Source organism: Pinus tabuliformis, chromosome 1_2 (genome assembly GCF_031772625.1).
Source record: "Pinus tabuliformis cultivar Carrire ecotype Pingquan chromosome 1_2, CPIR1, whole genome shotgun sequence".
In the NCBI taxonomy this organism is placed as follows: Eukaryota; Viridiplantae; Streptophyta; class Pinopsida; order Pinales; family Pinaceae; genus Pinus; species Pinus tabuliformis.
In genome coordinates, this window is record NC_142298.1 from 126,203,697 (window position 1) to 126,221,816 (window position 18,120).

General features: G+C 41.4%; 1 pseudogene; it reads left to right on the top strand.

Moving 5' to 3' along the window:
* The first annotated feature begins 2,223 nt into the window (after positions 1–2,223).
* On the top strand, positions 2,224–2,712 carry LOC149204840 (26S proteasome non-ATPase regulatory subunit 8 homolog A pseudogene; annotated as a pseudogene).
* Positions 2,713–18,120: the final 15,408 nt, after the last annotated feature.

Sequence of the window (18,120 nt, forward strand, 5' to 3'; positions counted from 1 at the left end):
AAACATTAGATTACTTTTATTATTCACAATGATACATATTTATAATACATAGGAGTGACCCTTGGTTTCATATTTGATGTGCTCCCTTGGAATCCCTTTGGCTATTCAGCTTCCACACCAACCCTTAGAGGATTAGGTGTCCAACATTCCCCCCCTTAATCCAAATTGTTATTTATGAGTCCAGGAAAAGAGTTGTAATAAAATATGTGCAAAAATGCATGGCAACACTAGGTTGAATGTGCTCTTTGAAATGTTGGTATCAAGGGAGGTGGTTTAAGTATGAACACCAATACTGGAATGCTTAGTGTAGTTCCCAGAACTCTTCCAGCTCTGGAAAGAAGTTCAAGTCTTCTGCTAGAGGAAGTGCTACTAATTTTTTGGGGAGAGAAACCTTCAACCATGATAGGAAGGTCTCACCCCACATAAAAGGGATAACATCAACCTAAAAAGGGAGGTGTCAACCTGTTATGTTTTAAGGATTATCACCAACTCTAGAATTATTAATGAAATTCCTAGAAATATTCCAAAACAGAGAAGAAGTTGAAGTCTTATGCTAGAGGAAGTGTTGCCATTTATTTGAAGATGCATCACTGACTGAAGGCATGCTCAAGGGCATCTTTGTCTCTGGCTACAACTTTTAATCTGGTATGGTTGGGTGTGGCTCATGCGCTCTTGAGGTGGCTTTGAAGCTTGTAGATGAACATCATTTCCCCCTTGTTAGATACAATGTGAGATGATGGAGAAAACTCAACTGCAAGATTGTTCAATACTCTAGAACAAGTTCGAACATATGATTGAAATATATTCTTGGTTGTTGATGCCCATTGCCAAGAAGCGATCCATCCAAGATGAATCTTTTTTTTTGCAAGAGGCTTGTTTTTGAAGCATCTGTTTAAAGAATGACTAGTTTTATGACAATGCTTACATGGACGAAGATCAAAATAATGATCTTTCATATGGCCAAGTCAACCACAGTGTTGGCATTTCATAATTTGTTGTTGTTGATATGGAAGAGGAGAATAATCTGGAACAACTGAAGGTGAATTGTCATGAAGAAATCGAACACTCTGAAACTGGATGGGCTTTGAGTAATCTAGAATATGAAAGGAAACCTCCTTACCATATCCAAGACCTTTTCTATGCTTGTTATGGACAAGCTCTTCCCAAGGTCCGATGACTGACTTGGGAAGTGTAGGTTGAATTTATTCTTTTGCATGCACATATGTTGTTGCATTAGGCACTGAATGTGGATCTTCCTCAACCTTAATGATTTTATCACTTGCTTGTTGTTGATGGGTGTTTGTTTTAACCTTGAACAGAGGATTGTTTTGAGCAGAAAACAATTTAGAAAGACAAATCCCAGAATGTAACACCTCAAATAAAATTTCTTGAAGTTCAACTCACTGGAACTGGGACTCCAACTGCAAAAATTCCATCTTTTCTTATGCATTTTGTAGACAAATTTTAATGTCGGAAAGAGTGTACTTACTGATTTTTTACCATCCCATCCTTTGTAAATGTGCTCCAACTAACTAGTGTGCAATAGCTCTATTTAATGCACATACCATGGCTTAAACATAAAGAGTTAATCCTCCAACCAACAAGAAACAATGACTGTAATCCACTACATATGCATAACAGTTCACTCACGACCAACATATAAAATTAAATAGAGCGACCAACATTACTCACTACAGATATAACCAGCCTATACCTCACATCAGAAATGTATTCATCAATTTCTTGACTTAATCCTTCCTCGATAATTTGTGGGAACTCTTCAATTTTCCTTACTTAAAAATAATCCCTCGCTATTGATCCTCTTAAGGCCTTGAAGGATGGTTGAAGGCTTGAAGTTTTTTTTATTATTTTTATTTATAAAATATGCGCACCTTTAGTGTTATTGCCTTCGACAGATGCTCAGAGCCATGGGTTTATTTCTCCATCTCTCTACGCAACCCCTACTCGCAATACTCTTCCACTCCTCTGTTTCTAGGAAATTGTTGGAACATCGGAGACTAGAAGATATCTCAACTAAGGATTCAACATCACAAGGCTCAAAGCTAACCTTTTTGTAACTATTTTCCTCCTAAACCTCTTTCTTATTTTGTTTTTCCTTTTGGCTTTTTCTTGCAGTGAAAGTATTCTTCGTAACTAGTTGTAGGGTTTGAAGGTGTTGAAATAGCAGATTATCATTGTTTCAAGGATAGGAAAGCCATTGAAGGCATGCTCTTGGATGTATCTCAAGTATTTGATTGCTTCGAAGCCACTTCTACCATAAATGATCTATTAACATTTTCAACTTTACTCTCTCAATTGAAGGTTATGTTGACAGGATTTCCAAGCCTCCCACCCTTGTACTGTGAATCACCTGCAGCGATTCATGAACTAACACTAGCAAGGGATATTTTTGAGCATGTTGTTGTTCTAAGTATAAAAACTGAAGATTAAGATGCCTTTGTGAGGGACTTCTTGTAGCTGAAGCCATATTACATAGTTATAAGAGATCTTTTTCAACCATCTGCTCAGGAATATCCAATCCTTCGGCTCAATTTATTGTGTCTTCTGGTGCAAAATAGAATTTCAGAACTTCACACAGAGCTGGAGAACCTTTCACCTGAGGCACTTGAGAATCCATGGATTAAGCATGTTGTCAAATTAGAGAAATCATTCATGGAAGGTGCCTATAATTCTGTTCTAAGTTCTTTATAGGCAGTTCAGCATAATAAAATTAGCAGTCAAATCCTGGTGCCAAGGATCATAATATGTTTTAACAAAAACCGAAGCGGGGTGAATAACCAGGGAGTGTAACTAGAGAGCATTAACGTAATGACTAGGGAGTGTCACCATAGTGGTATAAAACACATATGAAACTACCATGCTCATTCCACCAACAGATAAACTACTAAGGACAATGTTGAGGAGGTTTTAGGCCTGACACACTAACAAAGAAATGAACACTGACATACTATTCTAGTAGGCACAAAAATTGAGAGGTAAATAAATGTAATGCAAGAAGGACTAACATTGAAGGAAGAGCATTACTATGTGCAAATGTGAGCAGAGATTACAACTAGAATTTAGCTAAGAAAACATTTATGAAATGCAGAATTGAAGGCAGAATTGACCTGCATAGAAAGGCCATAAAAGAAGTGGCTCAAATATGAGAAAGGTAGGATATTTCCCGCTCTTATACCATGTTAAACACATACATGGAAAAGGAAATATGAAAGATAAACATTAGATTTCTTTTATTATTCACAATGATATATATTTATAATACATAGGAGTGACCCTTGGTTTTGATATTCCAAGTGGTCCCTTGGACTCCCTTTGGTTGTTTAGTTTCCACACCAACCCTTAGAGGATTAGGTATCCAACTAGGGATGGCATCTCCTTGGAGGTGTCAAGAACACCGTAGACCAACTAGTCTTATCCATTGGGCATGGAGTCAAAAACCATTCAAAAGACCAAACTCAATATTGCAAACCGACTGAAAAATCGAACTATAAACTAACTGCAAACTTTACTTGAAGATACTACTGAAAAAGATGTCCATAATTGAGCTTATTCTGTTGAATAATCTAGGGCAAGAAAATTTAATATGATTCTTCATTACATGATAACAATTTGTGAAGTATTTAAACAATTTATCTTAGCTTGATGTTTACTTCATTATTAGCATGTGTATGTTAACTTCATCAAACTGCTATCAAAATAAAAGAAACAAGAACACAAATGATTTGGTTTTCTGCCAAGGCCAAAACCTCTCCCTCTTGGAGAGGAAAAGCCCACACGTAATTTTCCTCTTATAGAGATTTCATTGACAAGTACCAAGACCATGACACTTGACACAATCTACCTCTCCAAGACAAAGCCATCAGTCCTCTTCGTGTCATTGTTGAGATCATTCTCTTTGCTGCACCACAGAGGTCATAATCGTTGTGATCTTCATCACTGCTACAACCTAGATGCCTTTATAATAGTATCACCGAGATCACTTGCTGCACTGAGATCCTCTAAGTCAATGAGATCATTGATATGTGATCATGATATATAATTACTTTGATCGTTGTTCCTCGAAGCATGTTGCCTTAACAAGATCTGAACATTGTGATGAATATAGAGAATAATTATGTCGAGATAGAGATCTAGGATCATTGCAATATCTAATAAATTGAGATCCTATACATATACCTTAACTATATTGCGATAAGGCGAGACTCTAGTCATGCCAAATTTATCATGCTCCTTTGTTGTTATGGATCTGAGACTAATCATATTATCATTGCAGCTTACTAGGGTTATGGAGACATTGTTGAACCGAGGATAATCGTCCAACTGAGATCCTATCGTGTATTCGCAATCATGACTGCACCTAAATCCCAAAACAAGGTGCAGTCAAACCATTTTGCGTCTCCCTGCCTCATCCGAAGCCTTGACTGTGGCTTCTCTTCTATTCCTATGGCTCTATCTCACTGCGGGTACCTTATGACTGTGGCTTCATCTCCTAAAAATTGTAGCTACAATGGCTTCTTACTGTTGCTTCATTACCCGAAATTTCATAGAGATAGAAGTGGGAAGTTCTATTCTTTTGAGATGACCCTTCGTCGGTGTATATAGTGGTGAGGGTTCATATGTGAGCTGACATAACTTCATGAATGGATGTCTCTTTATACCAATGCTAATATAACTTGTATTTATGTATTTAATTCATATTTATCTATAGTCGACGTGATCATCTCCTTATTGATTCGTTTGCAGACTTCTTGTGGTTGTTCTTGAGGCATTGATCTTTGACTTGGAGGGCTCCTACACTTGTTGAAGACTTGTATACATTTACATGGACTCATGAAATGATTCTTTGATAGAGAAATAAATCCTAAAGACATCAAGAAGAAGTATTTTACCTAGAGACACTTTTTGCTGATGAAACCCATGTAGCAATATTACAAAAAATAATTTATTTCCTTTTACTATATCAAATACAAAGATCATGTCATTATCAAGATCGAACCTAGTTACACTTTCTTCAACATATTCATCACACCTACTCTAACTGATCCATACATCACCTGATCAAGTGAAATGGAACAGCCAATGCAACCATCTAAGCATTTTGTCTGCTAGTTAAATTCTTCACAGGTGCTTGCTTATGAGCAAGAAGAGAGAACTATTGAAATGAAAATCCCACAAAAACTTGTAAACAGATTGAACATGAATGAAATTGCGAAGTTTGAGCCCACTAGCTGACCTAAAGAATGTTTCAAAGGGATCTTCATAGGATACATATTTATTTCCAGCGCATCTAATATATTACTGCTTTTCTCTAGGCAGTCTTCATAACCTGAATGTGAACTTTCATCATTATCCTTACTTTCTTGATATGACTTGTTACACTAAAAAATGTCACCATGGCTATTTACAGTTAGTATGGCTCTATCAACAGTCATGCTATCCTCCTGGGCAAGTCTTATGCCTCTTCTCTCCATGTCAAACTCCAAAAAGAGAGAAAGTCTTTATAAATGTATTTATCTCTGGGTATGCAGGTTCTCTCAACCTTACCTGCGGGTACGCATCCAATGCTCACAAAAGCTGCGTCCTTGTATGCTCTGTATGTAAAGGGGCAGGTGCGTCCCCCTGTAAAGGTCAAAATGCGCAAGTTTCATCTTTAAAAAGTTACTTGTGGTCATTTCTAGAGCATTCTAGAAGGTTGTTCGACGTGTATTGAGCGCCTCCAGATGGTTCATGTACCCCTATCAAAGAGGAACTTATCCCATCAATAAGGGAGCTATCCCATCCAAAGAGGGGATTATCCCATTGATGGTGGACCTGATTAACTTCCTCTTGAGCACTATAAATACAGGCATTGGGCCAGAAGGAGAGGAGGTTGGAAGCTAAACATTTCTAAGGGTAGATGCTGCAGGAATTAGGACTCCCATTTAGAAGCTTGTGAGGAGAGATTGCCATCTTTGCTTGTTCTATTTGGAAGTGGGTGAGCTTTGTCAAAGTAAAGGAGAACTCTTGATGGACCCTGGGAGGGACTTGCACAACACCAAGGCTCAGGTTGTAATTGTTCCTTTTGTTACCTATTAATGCAAATGAGTCCATTCTTCTCAATAACTTGTTATTTATGAGTTGTTTCATGTACTCCTTGGTCTATGTGTTAAATATGTTTTATTCTATGAGATTATCAAGTGCTATTTAATCGTTTGATTGTTAGTGGATGCAGGTTTCAAAGTGAAGGAGGAGCTCATCCGGATCAGTGGAGCTGGACTGCTACAACAGCGTTGGACTACAGGTAGGATCTAAACACTTGATTTCTTATATAGTAAATGCATGTTTAGAGAAGGATTGCTCTTGTTTGTCTTGTTTGTCACTAGAGAGTCTTAGGCTCCTAGGGAGGTTGGTTGTGTCCGCACAATCGACTCTTTCCGCCTAACAAATTGGCGACTCCGCTGGGGACTCCATTGATGTGAAAGTCTTTTCCTTTGTATACAACTTTGCTCTGAGAAAAGTCATTTATTTTCTGGTTTTTGGCTCTGTGACTTTGTTTTTGGGTGGGTTAGCTTAGGGTTAGATTCAATTTAGTTTTTCTTGAATTTTCCAGTAGGACGCACCCTCTGAGTATTGCACAGTGCGTCCCTGCACGCACTGTCGCTGTGTGCACAGAGCGGGCCCGCACCTGGCTTAACTGGTTGCCTGCGTCCCCTGCTAAAATTTAAGAAAATTCCATTTTTTGCATTTTTTCTCTTAGATTTTGCTTTTTCTTAGTTTTTACTGCCCAGATCCATTAGTCTCTTGTCAAAGATCTTCACCTGAACTTGTTTCGATAGCATTGAGTGTTTTAGTGGATTTCATAGAAGTTTAAGCCCCAGGGTTTGATTTTTGAGTAGGTCTTGTAGTGACTTTGGCGGTAGAAGTTGTCAAGCCTTAGATCTCTCTGGTTTTGTCAGCATTCTTAGAAGTCAGACCTGTCATAAAGTCTACCTGTGAGAGAAACTTACCTTTGAGTTGTCTCTTTGGAAAATTTCGAAGTGCTTGTTGATTAAGTATTGAATTCCATTTTACAAAAAGAACAAAAAGATTTGAGTTTTGTTTTGACTGGTCTTTTGATTCTGCATTAGCTGGTCCTTGACTTAATTTTGGTCAAGTAAAACAACCTAGAATCATCTTTGTAGGCTTTTGCCTCGTTAGGTTTGCTTAGAGTAAATTTCTTTTTGATTTGCTTGTAAGTCAAGTTTTCATAGATTTTATAGCTTTTGAGATTGATTTTCGTTAAAATAGATTTATATGCTTTATTAAATAAGAGAAAATACAAAAATATCTCCTTTGCAAAGTTTTGTTTCAAGTAGCTTTGAAGAGTTTTGAAAGAAAAAGAGTTTTTCGTGCACGTAAGGAGTGGTCATGTTTGTATGCTTGGAAAGATAAAGAGAATTGTTTCTTTGATTGTCTTTACTAAGAAAGTTGTTTTCTATAAAATTTGCATCTCTCAACTCTCTTAGTTAGGAATTTCATTGAAAAAGGAAAGTAGTGTAAATCATCTTAGGTGCATCTTTGTAGTGGTTTGAGTCGAGTCTACACACCATTGGTTTCACTTCCGCTACCTTTTGTCTTTAAGAAAAACCATAAAATTAACGCTTAAAGTAAAGTCAACGTAGTAACTTTTATTTACTAGGGCTCTGAAACACCAATTTAGATCAGGCTAGTGTCTTGGAGTAGGTGAGTAATTAACTCTCCAAGACAACAAAACCAAACAAGTAGCTTATCTTGTGATAGAATAAATCCAATTGTCTCATTTGTACTCTGGGAAAGCTCCTCTTAAAGGAGAAGCACGAGCTCGTGTCCGAACCAGTGAGGGGATCAATCCCCCCTCGTTGGGAACGACGCCAGACACGCACGTATTACAAACGGTAAACCTCGGATTAACCATTGTCGAGGAGCCAGGGGTCACTTGTCGGTAAACCTTGGATTATTGTCAAGGAACTGGCAAGGGGATTGAGCTTGATACTCTGCCCTTGCGTGCTGTCGGAGTGTAGACTGTTCCCCCAGGTGCATTTGTTGCAGTTGGTAACCTTAGTGACCATTATCTTTAGGATTCTACTGAGGTGACGGTGGAGGGAAGATCCCACTGTACCTGGAGCAGACGTCGGCTAGACTCACTTGCATTTTCCGGGGGGTTCACTTCACTCGAGACGGTTAAAGTGGAGGAACTTGTGTCGGTCTATTCATTAAGCAGGTTGCCGGGGTAACTGTTCCACCCGCCACTTCTGTACTGAATCCGGCGATGTTGGGTTTCATCACCAACTAGCGTTTTTGGTCTGGAAGGCTACTGTTTGTGCTTGGTTTGACGCCCTAGATTCTTTAGGCGTGTGATTCAAATTTGTTTGGTTCTTTAGAGACTTTAGGTGGTTTGATTTGAGATTTTACTTTGTTTTCATGTGTAGTAGTTAAAAGTTTTTAGCTGTGGCGGAATTACCGAGACAATCCCGTAGACTTCGGGGCCAGTCTCCTGAAGTTGTTTCTGTGGCCGAATTGTTGAGAAGATCCCGTAGACTTAGGGGTGAACCTCCTCGAGACGACCCCAGTAATCTAGAAGGTTTAAAGGTCCTTGTAACTCCTCCTAGTGGAAGTAGAGTAGGTTCACCTGAAGAAGGAGAATCTTCCTTGGTAGTCCATTCAAATTACCAAGGCCTAGAGACAGGTTATAATCCTGAAGCTGTTACAGTTTCTGAGCTTGTTGGTAGTTTTTCGTCTGCTAGTGATACAGGCGAAGAACCTGAAATATCTGAACCTGTTACTCCGACTTCTAGTGTTCCAGATTCACCGAGAGTAGAACGAGTTATCACCGAAAATCTTCCTACTGGTCTGATTGCTATCGAAGAACTTGCTCCAGAGGAAGAAATAGGCGTCTCTAACCTTGAAGATCAACTTACTATTGATCTCAGGGAGCGTGAATCTATCTTTTACAGTCCTCCTAGAAGTACTACTTGGTACCTTTCGTTAACCAATTATTTAGACAATTCAGGGGTAGGTTTTTCTACACCTCGTACTCCTTTTCCACCTGGAGGTATTTATACTCCTGTAAATATGTCTGGTCAGTCGTCCGTGTTTACTCAAGCTCCTGAATCTTTCTTACACTGCGGTCCTTCTGTTCCCACTGGGTATCAATCACTTTCTGGTACCTTTGCGGGGGCATCTCCTCAACCCATTGATCATGGGTTATTAGCTGGAAACAGTGGTAATATACCATTGGGTGTAGGAGACATTTACATGATGTCAGGTTCAGTTCCCGTTTCCCAACCTCAAGGTGGCCAATTACTGCCTGGGGGGCAGCCTCAGTTAACGCCTGGGGGGCAACCTCAAGGTACACCATTCGTGTCTGGGGGGCAACCTCAAGGTCAGTATGTACCTATGGTGCAATACATGCCTCAAGGTCAACCCCAGCCTCAATATGTACCCCAGGGTCAACCTCAGTATCAATATTTACCCCAAGGATGGCAACCTCAAGGGTATCAACCTCAAGGTTATCAACCTCAAGGTCAAGGTCAACCCCAGTATCCGTATTTACCTCAAGGTCAATACTCGGGTCAAGGTTATCACCCACCTCAAAGTCAGTCATATGTTCAAGGTATGGGAACTGCACCTTACAGTTATCAATCCTATCCTCAATCCGGTTATGGATCTCAGTATCCTCAACCTGTTACGGGTCAGTACCCCGGAATGTTAGTGTGGGATCCATCACAGGGTCAACAGGTGTTGCAGCCAAGTATACAGTTGATACCTCAAACTGGACAACCCGTAGTTTCTACTGTCTCCGTAACCACTCCTCAGACATCTTTACCGTTGTCTGGATCTACGATTCAAACCACGGTCCAGATGCCTACAGGTCAGCCTAGTATAAGTACGGTTGTCACTACTCAACCTCAATTTGTTCAACAGCCGTACCAGGGACAGTACCAACATGGGCAAGCTGTCCAACAGCCGGTTTACCAGTATCAACCGTATCCTGGGTACACTTATCAACAACCTCAACAACCCCAGTACGGTCCGGTTAATCCTGGTTTTCCAGGAGGATATAATATCCCTAATGCGACTCCTGTTCCTAGTTATCCTGGATATCCTCCTCCTGGGACTGGTCTTGTGACCCAGAGTTTTAGAGATCCTAACCGGCAGTTACCGTTTATCGCAACTTTGGATTTACCAGACTTGACGCGCCTAACGAACGATCCAATTCAATATCTTTCGTTCTGGCCGCCAATGCCAAATAAGTTGCCCAGTGATATACCCAAGTTCGAAGGTAAGTCTGGAGAGGATCCGTCCAATCATGTGATGACTTACCACCTCTGGTGTGCTTCAAATTCTATCTCGGATGATTCGATCCGCTTACGTCTTTTCCAGCGTACACTCATTGGTCTCGCGGCCAAGTGGTACATTGAGTTACCACGGGCCTCTTTTTACAATTTCAGCCAGTTAGCTACCTCGTTCTTAACTCACTTTCAGTTGCCGGTCAGATACGATAACGGCACGGAGTTATTAACTTCACTAAAACAATCAACGTCCACGTATATTTCTGATCACATTCATGAGTGGAGACGTCGAAGAAGGCTAGTGAAAGTTTTTATCCCGGACCAAATCTTAGCTGAATGGTTTGTTAAATCATTATTACCGAAGATTACTGAAGATGTAGCTAAGGCCGGAGTAGTTACTGAGGAGCAAGTCATTGCTCAGGCGCAATACCTTGACTTAGTTTATACTCAGTCGGGTACGTTACACGAGAAGATTCCAGATCTTCCAAAGTCGAATCAAATCGCTGCTGCTCCTTCGGGATCTCATGCCGCTGATGGTATGATTGGTATCGTGAATACAAAGAGTAAGAAGAAGTCTTCCAAGAATTCAACTACTCCTATAATCACTTTGCCCGATTCCCCGACAGGAGAGTCTTCTCCTGAACTTTCCGCCGATATTCACGCTGTAGAGTCATCTACGGCCAAATAAAAAAACGGTGGAAAGAAGAAAGGAAAGAAGAAGGCTAAAGCAGACAAGGCTCCGAAGGAGAAAACGGAAAAGTCGGAAACCAATGACGAAAAGCGCAAACCTCGATATCCTTGTCTTATTTGTGAAGAGGATCATTTTACGAGAGATTGCCCTCATCGGGCCGAGGTTGTGAAAATAGTCAAAGGTTCTCCCACTCCTGCTGTGTTAAAAGATCCATTTCCAAAGCAGGAAAGTAAGATGATAGGTTCTTCCTCGACTGCCAGTGAAGAACCCATTTTGATGATGTCTCATGTGAGGATTGCGACTCGATCGCAAGATTATGGTAGTAAGGCTCCTGTTGATGGTAAGGAAGCAGAATCTTCTCATTCTAACCCATCAACCTCAGCTCCTGGTTCCGATCCACTACAGATCGAGAAACCTAACCCGGATCTAGTAATCAAACCACCCGCCAAGGGTGTACTTCGAAGGTCTGCTTTCAATCCACATGCGAGAGCAGCCCAGAATTACAACATTGTTGAGGACTTAGCTGTTTCACCCTCAGCAATGTCGGCTTTAGAAGTGCTGCAATCATGCCCAGCACAACGAAAATTACTTTTGTCGGCTATCGGAGCTGTTGATGTTCAGGACCCGAACCTGATAATCTTCGATCTAGAAAATAGTACACCGCGTCTACCCCATCAAATGGCTTTCCAAATTCCAGTGATAGTCAAAAACAGGCCTATTCATCGGACTGTGATTGATGAGGGAGCTTCTACGTGTATTATGTCGATTCAATGTTGGAGATCGCTTGGTTCTCCTTCGTTGAACCAATCCCCGACCATCCTTAAGGCCTTTGATGGCCGTGGGTTCCGTCCGTTTGGTATTCTACAGGAATTGCCTATAGGGGTAGAAGGTAAAACCGTTAGTCTGGATGTGGAGGTGGTTGATGCCCCTCTAGACTACAACCTTCTTTTGGGTCGAAGTTGGTCATATGCTATGACAGCAGTCGTTTCATCGGTCTTCAGAGTAATAAAGTTTCCATATAACGGTAAGATCGTGACCATTGATCAGCTGACATACTTTTCATCCGACCCAGCCTCTTCAGAGAGTATCCAGCATGTCGGTAAGACGACAATCCCTTATAGGGACGTTGGCGTAGGTTTAGTTAAAGATTCCGGTTTACTGGGAACTTTTCCTTTCCCTCCAATCAACGCAGACCCTTCATTTGCATCAATTCATATGATTACATCAGAAAACATTATTTATGATGATCCTTGGATTGTCCCATCTGAATCTGAGATAGACTCATTCGGTGATGCTATGCCTTTGAGTCCATATGAAATTGCTTATGAAGCTGTCATGTCTTTTACCGACTCGTGTTCAACCGAAATCGACCAAATGAATGTGGTCAGTGAAGAATCACTTTTCACATCAACCTTAGAACGGATAGCGTTTCCCGAAGTCGTGTCATCTGACGAACAACTTCGCGAAATCCTAAGTGTAGACGATCTACCATGGGAAGATCTCCATCACAGATCTTCGTTTTTACCTAAGGATGATGCTTTTGAAAATGATTTTTCATCTATCTTTACCGCTGAATATGTCAAAGACGCTCAGAATCCAACGAAACATTCTGATTCAGAGTTGAATTTAGGGAATATTTCTCGCACTATTCCCATTGATATTTCAGTGAAGCCCGGAATTGAGGAAAACATTCATATAGGTGCCTCATGTACAGAAGATGAAATCCAAACTTACAAGGCCCTATTCCAAGAATTCCGCGATGTGTTTGCCTGGTCTTACGAGGAAATGCCGGGAATCGACCCTGCCATTGTTTTTCATGAAATAAAGACCTACCCGGATGCTAAACCCATCCGGCAACGGTTGCGTCAGATTCACCCTCGAAAAGCGGCTGCGATTAAAGCAGAAGTCGAGAAGCTGTTGAAAGCAGGTTTCATTTATCCAATCCCGTTAACGGATTGGGTATCGAATATTGTTCCGGTCAACAAGAAACAAGGAACAATAAGAATCTGTATCGACTATAGGGATATAAATCGAGCTTGTCCAAAAGACAACTATCCTACGCCTTATATCGATCAAATTATTGATGATTGTGCCGGAAGTGAAATGTTTTCCTTCATGGATGGTTTTTCGGGCTATAATCAAATCAATATTCTACCTGCCGACCAACCAAAAACGGCATTCATTTGTCCATGGGGGACATTTGCTTATTGCAAATTACCTTTTGGGCTTAAGAATGCCGGAGCCACTTTTCAACGGGCGATGTCTTACGCATTTCATGACATCAAGCACATTGTGCAACCGTACCTCGATGATTTGCCTGCTCATTCTTTACATCGAGCTGATCACCTTGTCCACTTACGAGCAATCTTTATGAGGTGTAGGCATTATCGAATTCGGTTGAATCCCCACAAGTGTGTGTTCTGTATAGAGACGGGTCGATTGCTGGGATTTGTTGTTTCAAAAGCCGGCATTCGCGTCGATCCCTCGAAGGTCGAAGCTATCATCAAATTGCCTCCTCCTTCGAGTTTGCGCCAACTCCAAAGTTTGCAAGGGAAAGCAAACTTTTTACGCCGATTCATTCCAAACTACGCCGAGGTCACTAAAGGTTTTACACGGTTGTTGAAACAGAACGCTCAATTCTTTTGGGACGAGATTGCCCAACAATCTTTTGATGCACTTAAACACGCGTTGACCCATGCACCGTTGTTGCATCCTCCCAACTACAACCAGGACTACTTCTTATACCTCGCAGCTTCGCATTCCACCATTGGAATGGTGTTAGTTCAAGAAGATGAATTCGGAACGGAACATGTGATATATTATCTTAGTAGGACCTTAAATCCCACTGAGCTAAAATATTCGCATGTGGAGAAATTGGCCCTGGCAGCCGTTCAAGCTGTCCAGCGTTTTCGTCACTACATTCTTCTCCGTAAAACTACAGTTATTTCGGATTGCAACCCTATGATTTATATTTTGACAAAACAACTGCTAGGGGGCAAGTACTCTAAATGGATCGTTATCCTGCAAGAGTTCGACTTGGAGTTTGAGAAGTCCAAGTCTAAGAAATCCTTAGTTTTTGCGGAATTGATGTGTGATTTCCCACGTGCTGACACAGAGACTGTGGCAGAGGAGTCCATTGCGGACGAATCTTTGTTTCTTATCAGTACTTTAGATCCGTGGTACGGGGATATAATCATCTATCTCCAAACCCAAACCTTTCGGCCTGAAGCTTCAAAGTCGGAACGTCGAAAAATTCGGTTTCAATCCCAGCAATACAAGATTATTGGAGATACACTTTATCGCCGGGGGGCAGACTTAGTTTTTCGACGTTGTTTAACTCACGAAGAGGCTGAGAGGGTTTTGAATGATTGTCACTCTGGAGCATGTGGCGGTCATATGTCTGGGTATGCCACAGCTCAGAAGGTGTTGCGCGCTGGCTATTTCTGGCCGTCTATGTTTAAAGATTGTATCATTGCAGTCCGGAAGTGCCACAACTGTCAAGTGTTTGATCGCAAGATGCGCGCACCACCTGCTCCTCTCCACCCTATAATTGTCGTTGGTCCATTCGCCAAATGGGGTATCGACTTTATTACTTGTAACCCTCACTCGGCCGGGGGGCATGCGTATATCATCCTCGCGGTTGATTATTTTACTAAATGGGCCGAGGCGATGCCTACATTCGACGCAAGCGGCAAAACAGCTGCAGTTTTCGTATTCAATCATATTATAACTAGGTTTGGTGTCCCACAAGCAATCATCACTGACCATGGGAGCCATTTTCGAAACATCATGATGACTGAGCTTACAAGCCAGCTTGGTTTGCGCCACGATAGCTCTACTCCTTATTATCCGCAAGCCAACGGTTTGGTTGAGTCTATCAACAAAGTTCTGGTTATCATGATCCGACGAACCATTGGTATTCATCGGTCGAATTGGCACAACATGTTATTTTCAGCGCTATGGGCATACCGAACCTCAGTAAAAACTTCAACAGGGTTCACTCCTTTCCAGCTAGTTTATGGCTTGGAAGCTGTGTTACCCATTGAATGCGAAATCCCATCACTTCAAATGGCTGTCGAATTACTTCCAGCTACTTCCGAAGAGGAGAAGCGTTTATTATACTTAGCTAAATTAGATGAGACTCGACGTGACGCTGCATTGGCAATCGAGACTCACGCGAAGCGAATGAAAGCTCAGTATGATAGAAATGTGACCCCTCGAAGTTTTTCGGAGGGAGACCTAGTGCTATTATATGATCAAGCTAACGATAAGCTAGGTGCTGGAAAATTCGTTCCTATGTGGCATGGACCCTACATTGTAAAGCGAAAGCTAGCAAAAGGGGCTTATGAGCTAGTAGATTTTGATGGGGACTCTTTGGGTAAACCCAGAAATGGACTTTACCTAAAGAGGTATTATGCTTAAATGGTGGGTATGGAGAATTTTTAGTTAGGTTAGGTTTTCTTTCTAGCTAGTATGTTTGTTAGTTTAGTTAGTGTGCTTAGCTTAGAGAGTGTGTTTTTCGTCGTTATTCTGGCTTATCTTGGTTTTACTCTTGATATTGCAGATGTCGACGCCTCTCCAAACATACATTGGATTTGCTGATGGTGCTTGTCGTAGTACACGAAATATCTCTTCCGCAGCTTGGGTTATCTATTCGCCCTCTGACGAGTTAGTTTCTATGCATGGGGTAAGCCTCGGTCAAACAACGAACAACATTGCAGAATACAGTGCAGTGGTTGAATTATTATCCGAATCTATTTCATTTGGAATTCGACGTTTGATAGTGAGGTTAGATTCTGAACTTGTTGTATTACAGCTTAATAGAGTATATGCCATTAGAAATCCTGTGTTATTAAGGTTGTTTTTGAGAGTGCGTCTCTTGGAACGTGAATTTGATTACATTGAATATCAGCATATTCCAAGGTCTTTAAATACATTAGCAGATGCAATTGCTTCTCGAATGTTGGACAGACATTTACGATAATCATGCAAGTAAATTTAAAAACATTTCATCATATGTTAAACAAGATAAGCCGGTAATAGTGATATATATATAGATAGGAGTGTGTCAAAAAATATACATCGTCTTCGATCATAGGTTGAAAAACACCTTATGATCGGCAAAAATGATAAGTACAAAAAGCCAAAATGTCATATGTGTCTACAAAAGTGACTAGCCAATCACTGGTGGTGCTCCCTATACGACACCACTGCACGAGCTACCTTACACAAAAATCTCCTAAACGGTCCAGGGACTGCGACTACATAGCGCTGAAGTTTGATAGGAATATCATCTATGGTAGTCTCAGGTATATCCACCGTCAGACGCTCTAGATCCTGCTCCAACTCAGCTAGTGACTCTGCAGCCGCGTCCTGTGGGGCCGGTACTGGTGCAACTGGATGTCTCCTCTCAAAAGGCCGGAGGTTGGCTGGGCGCTGTGGACCAACATCTGCATTTTGAAAATTTTTACTGTCAGTTTTGAGACGATATATATATAAAAAACAAAAAATATATAATTTGAAAACTTGTGAAAAATAAAGTACCTCTGTCGTCCCATTGTTCTCCCTGTGGAAGAACCATGTCCGGATCACCTCGAAAATCTACTCCGGCATACGGAAAGTCCTGGATCGAAAAAACCTGGTCCTCTAACCAGTGAAAATAACTATCAGGGAATCGAACAACTGCCGCGCCCTCATCAGGATGCCGGGCCATCACCGTAACCCATCGTATCAGCTTTGGCTCCCGAGGACCCAAGATATCAACAGTGAGTTGCTGAGGGATCAGCATCAGAACTCTCTCTAAGGCAAAGCTCACAACTAGAGGCCCATATCCAAAGGTCTTCAGTTGTCCGTTCTTTGCCCTAGTCAGTTGGCCCTTCATATTGGCCGACACAGCATCACACCAGTTGAAAATGGTGCCTTGGAAACAGTCAATCGCCATCCGCATTTGGGACCCGGTGGCAATATGTAAAGCGGCTGCACTGCAAATTCTGGTAACCATGAAAGCTATAACCTTGAGTTCACGTAGAGAGATGTGTTTGATTTCTACACCTTTCGCATGGTGTGAATTGGGTATGCACCAATCTGCCTGGAGACTAGCAAGGGATTGGCCACCCGGCCTAGTCCCGGCTAGATTGAGTTGCTCGCCCCTATTTGGCAAGCCAGTGAGAAAGTATATGTCAGAGGGCTCTATCTCGAGCTGGTGTCCTCCAATGTAAAAGCATTGCTCATGAATGTTCCATCTCTCAACCAGCCACTCCAAGAATCTCACCTGAGCCCTCATGCCAGGTATGGCCCAGTATTTGTATAGTCCGCATGCTTTTAGGACATCAATGGAAGGTTGATGATTAATTGCGGCTAAATCAACATCCTCGTGCTCTCTTTCTCTCCAATCCAACATGGTGAGTGCCCTACACACCAAGAAATGAAGATTAGAATTGATTTGGGAAAATACAAATGGTTGTTTGTGGAGTTTGGGGTTTCAAATTCCGCCTTTCGCGGGGGACGCACCCCGCGTTTAGGACACAGAGCGTCGGGACGCAGCTGGCCTGAAGGTGGGCTGCGTACCCCGACCTTTTTCCTGTAAAGGAAAAAGTCGGGGGACGCAGGTCACCCTTAGGGCACCTGCGTACCCCGCAGAGCGGATTTTAAAACCCAAAACCCCCCAAAAATCAAAACTAAAACCTAAAACAAACTTTTAATCGGATGAAATTGGAGAGGAGGATGTTGTGAAATACCTGGAAGAGACGGCGTTCGATTCTGACGGTCGGATTCTCCGCAGCGACCACGGGAAGTTTCTTGCCAAAAGCCCTTTTTTCAACCTCAACAGTAAAATGGTAAAAATGACATGGTAAAAAGTCTTTTTATAGGTTTTTTGGATGAATGAATGCTAGGTTTGTTCATTTTTCACCATGGAAGGATATTTTTCAATGTATTTTTGCCTATCTTAAACAGGTATGAGTAATGTGTCGTTTTTGTGCAGGACAAAGGGATTTAGAGGGAAAATTGTCATTTTTCACGAACCAAAATATCAGAGTCATCTTTTAAGCCCTTTTCTGACTCCTAAAATATGAAAAAATTGACGAGCGTTTCTTTTACACTCGTTAAAACGGAATTAAA